Source organism: Balaenoptera musculus, chromosome 2 (assembly GCF_009873245.2).
Source record: "Balaenoptera musculus isolate JJ_BM4_2016_0621 chromosome 2, mBalMus1.pri.v3, whole genome shotgun sequence".
In the NCBI taxonomy this organism is placed as follows: Eukaryota; Metazoa; Chordata; class Mammalia; order Artiodactyla; family Balaenopteridae; genus Balaenoptera; species Balaenoptera musculus.
The window spans coordinates 118939075-118945816 of NC_045786.1; positions in this window are offsets into that span (position 1 = coordinate 118939075).

A 6742-nucleotide genomic window follows, 5' to 3' on the forward strand; every position below is an offset into this window, starting at 1 on the left:
GACAAGGAAGATATTATGCTAAGCAAAATAAGCTAGTCACAGAAGAACAAACACTGTATGATTCCACTTATGTGAAGTATCTAAAATAGTCAAATTTATAGATACAGTGGTAATTGTCAAGGACTGGGGGAAATGGGGCATGGGGTCTTGCTATTCATGGGCATAAAGTTTCCATTATGCAAGATGAATACATTCTAGAGATCGCCTATGCAACATTTTGCATATCGTTAACAGATTTTTAAGTGCACAATACAGTATTGTTAAGATGGTACTTTCATGTTGTGTTCTTATACCACAATAAAAAATTCACATAGAGAATGCATGTAGACACTGATACACATACACACATACACATGTACAACTGGTGAAATCAGACTAAGGTCATCGAATTGTATCACTGTCAATTTCAGTTTTTAACTATTTAGGATAATTTTGCTCTATGGATCTAAATATTCTAATATCAGAATGTGTTCACCATAAATTTCAAAAATATACATATGTATATATCCACATATTCACATATGTGTGTGTGTATGTGTGTGTGTAGGTGTATATCATGAAATTGTTCCTTCATATGGGCCATTTTACATATGCCACTTATATAATAAGCTAGAAGCATGGTTCTGATTATGTCACTCTTGGATTTGTAAACATTTAATCTTTTACTAGATAAAGTCCAATTTTAAAAATCTGTCTTTAGGGTAATTCTGTCTTAAGCTGACCTAACAAGACTCTTGCTGAGGGCAGGCGAGGTTGATAAGATATTGAGAGTGAGAGGATGAGGAATTTGATCATATGTATCAAGGTTGGGGGGTTTTAGCTACATTGACCTGGCAGAATTATAGCTAAAACTGGGTTAACAGGCCAAGGACAGAAGTCAAGGGTGAGGTCTAGTCAAAAATAGGACTCAGAGGATTCTGACTAAAAGGTTAGTTAAGGAGAGAATTTTTCTCAACTCTGAGATGGATGTTTTTGTGCCAAGTTTATTAGGAAGAGCTTTTGTAATCGATCCCTGTGGATGAAGAGGAAGAAGCAGAATTGGGAAGAGAAAGAAGATACCATCACTTGAGGACTCAGCTCTTCACCTGCAAAGCTTTGAAGGCCTGCATATGATTTTAGAATTTTCCTGGATATGGAATGAGGGGGGCCAGGCCTTTACACCCTCACCTCTACTAATCTTGAATTCAGGCCGTGCCCATAATGGGTCACGATTTGAGTAAGGCAGCCCTTTTCATCGGATCCCACACAGGGCTGTCAACCAGCAGGACTCTTAGTACCTGGGGAAAACCATCCTTAGCCCAGGGAGATTAGAAGATCACGGAATACCATCCATTTCAGCTAAAAACCAAGGTGCTCCAGTTATTTCCTTCCTTAGAACTGAGAATTAAGGACAGTGCAACATAGAGAGAGCAGCCTCTCTACTGATGGCTGGGCTATTAATAGTTGAATTAAGGAGTTAGCCACATTTTCCACCTCATTGCTTAGGGGGAAAAAAACCTTCCATTATCCAGAATAAAGAATTAAACAAATGTGAAGAGAGAAAAGAGGCAAGAGATAAAGTGAAGGTCTTCAACTTGTTTAAAGTTTTTTTGGGGGGTAAGGGGAGGAAAATATCCATTGTTTTGTGATAAATCTTTATGTCCTAATGATGAAATTTTCTTTTTATACCCTTTAGTTTACAGGAGATTCTGTTACCTTCATGTAAAAGATTTCTAATTAATACAGACAATTAGCTCTGTTACTTGTTAACTGTAGAGATGGGTATATTATTTAGATATTTTAAGCTTGAGTTTCTTATTTGTAAAATAATGATAATGATAACTACTTGAAGGACAAATAAAATTAAATATAAGAGCTAAATTCTCCCTATTGAAAATAAGGTAGGGACTCCTGTTTTCCCTTTTCTTAAAGCATTTTCAAAAGCACTTAAAACAAAACTTGTAATTTAAGATCTTTCTCTGGCTCTTTGAAATGTATGATAGTTTAAAAGCTTGATAAGCCTCTTGCCAGCTTTAAGACCCAGGAAGGTCTTTCAGAAGGACCTGGTTCCCATCTGTTTGAAATGTAATCATCAAGAAAGATAGTGCTCAAATAAATGAAATAGAAACAAAGAAAACAATAGCAAAGATCAATAAAATTAAAGCTGGTTCTTTGAGAAGATAAACAAAATTGATAAACCATTAGCCAGACTCATCAAGAAAAAGAGGGAGAGGACTCAAATCAATAAAATTAAAAATGAAAAAGGATAAGATAACAGGCACTGCAGAAATACAAAGCATCCTAAGAGACTACTACAAGCAACTCTATGCAAATAAAATGGACAACCTGGAAGAAATGGACAAATTCTTAGAAAGGTATAACCTTCCAAGACTGAACGAGGAAGAAATAGAAAATATGAACAGACCAATCACAAGTAATGAAATTGAAACTGTGATTAAAAATTTTCCAACAAACAAAAGTCCAGGACCAGATGGCTTCACAGGTGACTTCTATCAAACATTTAGAGAAGGGCTAACACCCATCCTTCTCAAACTCTTCCCAAAAACTGCAGAGGAAGGAACACTCCCAAACTCATTCTATGAGGGCACCATCACCCTGATACCAAAACCATACAAAGATACTACAAAAAAAGAAAATTACAGACCAATATCAATAATGAATATAGATGCGAAAAACCTCAAAATAATACTAGCAAACAGAATCCAACAACACATTAAAAGGATCATACACCATGATCAAGTGGGATTTATACCAGGGATGCAAGGATTCTTCAATATATGCAAATCAATCAATGTGATACACCACATTAACAAACTGAAGAAGAAAAACCATATGATCATCTCAATAGATGCAGAAAAAGCTTTTGACAAAATTCAACACCCATTTATGATAAAAACTCTCCAGAAAATGGGCAAAGAGGGAACCTACCTCAACATAATAAAGGCCATATATGACAAACCCACAGCAAACATCATTCTCAATGGTGAAAAACTGAAAGCATTTCTTCTAAGATCAGGAACAAGACAAGGATGTCCACTCTCACCACTATTATTCAACAGAGTTATGGAAGTCCTAGCCACAGCAATCAGAGAAGGAAAAGAAATAAAAGGAATACAAATTGGAAAAGAAGAAGTAAAACTGTCACTGTTTGCAGATAACATGATACTACACATAGAGAATCCTAAAGATGCCACCAGAAAACTACCAGAGTTAATCAATGAATTTGGTAAAGTTGCAGGATACAAAATTAATGCACAGAAATCTCTTGCATTCCTATATACTAATGATGAAAAATCTGAAAGAGAAATTAAGGAAACACTCCCATTTACCATTGCAACAAAAAGAGTAAAATACCTAGGAATAAACCTACCTAAGGAGACAAAAGACCTGTATGCAGAAAACTATAAGACACTGATGAAAGAAATTAAAGATGATACCAACAGACAGAGAGATATACCATGTTCTTGGATTGGAAGAATCAACATTGTGAAAATGACTATACTACCCAAAGCAATCTACAGATTCAGTGCAACCCCTATCAAATTACCAATGGCATTTTCTACAGAACTAGAACAAAAAATCATAAAATTTGTATGGAGACACAAAAGACCCCAAATAGCCAAAGCAGTCTTAAGGGAAAAAAGCGGAGCTGGAGGAATCAGACTCCCGGACTTCACACTATACTACAAAGCTACAGTAATCAAGACAATATGATACTGGCACAAAAACAGAAACATAGATCAATGGAACAAGATAGAAAGCCCAGAGATAAACTCACGCACCTATGGTCAACTAATCTATGACAAAGGAGGCAAGGATATACAATGGAGAAAAGACAGTCTCTTCAATAAATTGTGCTGGGAAAACTGGACAGCTACATATAAAAGAATGAAATTAGAACACTCCCTAACACCATACACAGAAATAAACTCAAAATGGATTCAAGACCTAAATGTAAGACCAGACACTATAAAACTCTTAGAGGAAAACAAGCAGAACACTCTTTGACATAAATCACAGCAAGCTCTTTTTTGATCCACCTACTCAAGTAATGGAAATAAAAACAAAAATAAACAAATGGGACCTAATGAAACTTCAAAGCTTTTGCACAGCAAAGGAAACCGTAAACAAGACGAAAAGACACCCCTCAGAATGGGAGAAAATATTTGCAAACGAATCAACGGACAAAGGATTAATCTCCAAAATATATAAACAGCTCATTCAGCTCAATATTAAAAAAACAAACAACCCAATCCAAAAATGGACAGAAGACCTAAATAGACATTTCTCTAAAGAAGACATACAGATGGGCAAGAGGCACATGAAAACCTGCTCAACATCACTAATTATTAGAGAAATGCAAATCAAAACTACAGTGAGGTATCACCTCACACCAGTTAGAATGGGCATCATCTGAAAATCTACAAACAAAAAATGCTGGAGAGGGTGTGGAGAAAAGGGAACCTTCTTACACTGTTGGTGGGAATGTAAATTGATACAGCCACTATGGAGAACAGTATGGAGGTTCCTTAAAAAAACTGAAAATAGAATTACCATATGACCCAGCAATCCCACTACTCGCATATACCCAGAGAAAACCACAATTCACAACGACACATGCACCCCAATGTTCATTGCAGCACTATTTACAATAGCCAGGTCATGGAAGCAGCCTAAATGCCCATCGACAGATGAATGGATAAAGAAGATGTGGTACATGTATACAATGGAATATTACTCAGCCATAAAAAGGAACGAAATTGGGTCATTTGTAGAGACGTGGCTGGATCTAAAGACTGTCATACAGAGTGAAGTAAGCCAGAAAGAGAAAAACAAATATCATATATTAACACATGTATGAGGAACCTAGAAAAATGGTACAGATGAATCAGTTTGCTGGGCAGAAATTGAGACACAGATGTAGAGAACAAACGTATGGACACCAAGGGGGGAAAGTGGTGGGGGTGTGGGTGGTGGTGTGATGAATTGGGAGATTGGGATTGACATGTATACACTGATGTGTATAAAATGGGTGACTAATAAGAACATGCTGTATTAAAAAAATTTTTTAATTAAAAAAAAGGAAAGATAGTGTTCTTATCTTAGCATATCTAAAAGGTTGAGATTTCATCCTATCTTTGCAGTCTCTTAGCAGATTGCCTGCGATGCATATTACATTCTGGATTCATCCTTATTCAGAAATAAAATTGTTTTCCCTCCACCTTTGTTGGTAGGTTTTCTGGGTTTTGAGTTTTGTTTTTTTTTTTTAATTCTATTTCTCCAACACTATACAACTCTCAGAATATTTTTGTTTGTTGTAGATTATGTAAGTAATTATATCATTATTAATATTATTTCTACTAAATCTCATTTTGAGAGAAATTTGAGTTTCTGACATGTTTTTTAATTTCTAAGTATTCATTTTAGTACCTATAACTGCTGATTATGTATTTACTGAATGAATAAATACATATATTTCTTCTGAGAAGTTCAGAGCTGTAGTGGTATTGATCTTTGTTCTGTCTCTCTAGGTTAGAAAATAACAAGTGATAGTGAAATATCTAGTAAACTAATCACTGAAAATATAGTAAAATATTGGGCATTAAAACACATTGATATTATGCAAATAGGTATATATTTTATTCACCTTCGTATCAGCAAATCAGAAACTTAAACTGGGTAAGTACATGTGAATTAATGCTTAAGTCAACTCATGTGAATCTTGTTATGTTCTAAGTCCCCATAGGCTGGATTTATATATTCTTCAAAATATGTGAAATGTACGAGTAAATTAATATTGCACAATCATTTAAACTAATATTTTCAAATATAGAACATTCTTTATGATTTATTTTAATGAGTCATAAGAACATAATATTTTCATATTTTTCCCCAGAGCCGTAAATATATATCAACTTCTTAATATAGCTAAAAGCTAGAACTGACATGGGCTCTTTTTTATATTTAAATTTTTAATTTAAAACTGTTGTATAATTTTTTATGCATTTGTATTATCTATTATATTTCTAAATAATGTTTTATTGAAGCATAGTAGGTTTATAATAGTATATTTGTTTCAGGTGTACAGCTTAGTGATTCAATATTTTTATAGACTATACTCCATTTAAAGTTATTACAAAATAATGGCTATGTTTCCCTGTGCTGCACAGTATACCCTTGATGCTTATTTATTTTCTATATAGTAGTTTGTATCTCTTAATCCCATACCCCTGTTTCCCCTTCCCTCTTCCCTCTCCCCACTGTTAATCACTAGTTTCTTCTCTATATCTGTGACTCTGTTTTGTTATATACATTCATATTTCTTATTTTTTAGATTCTCAATACAAGTGATAACACAGAGTTTTTGTCTTTGTCTGACATTTCCTTAAGCATAATATGCTCTAGGTCCATCCACATAGTTGCAAATGGCAGAATTTCATTCTTTTTATTTTGTGGCTGAGTAATATCTGATTTTGTATGTGTGTGTGTGTATAACATCATCTTTTTCCATATCTGATGATGGACACTTAAGTTGCTTCCATTACTTGGCAATTGTAAATAATGCTGCTATGAACATTGTGGTTCATGTATCTTTTTGAATTAGTGTTTTTGTTTTCTTTGGGTGTATACCCAGCAGTGAAATTGCTGGATCATATGGTAGTTCTATTTTTAGTTTTGTCAGGGACTTCCCATAGTGGCTGCACCAATTTACATTCCCACCAACAGTGTATGAGGGTTCCCT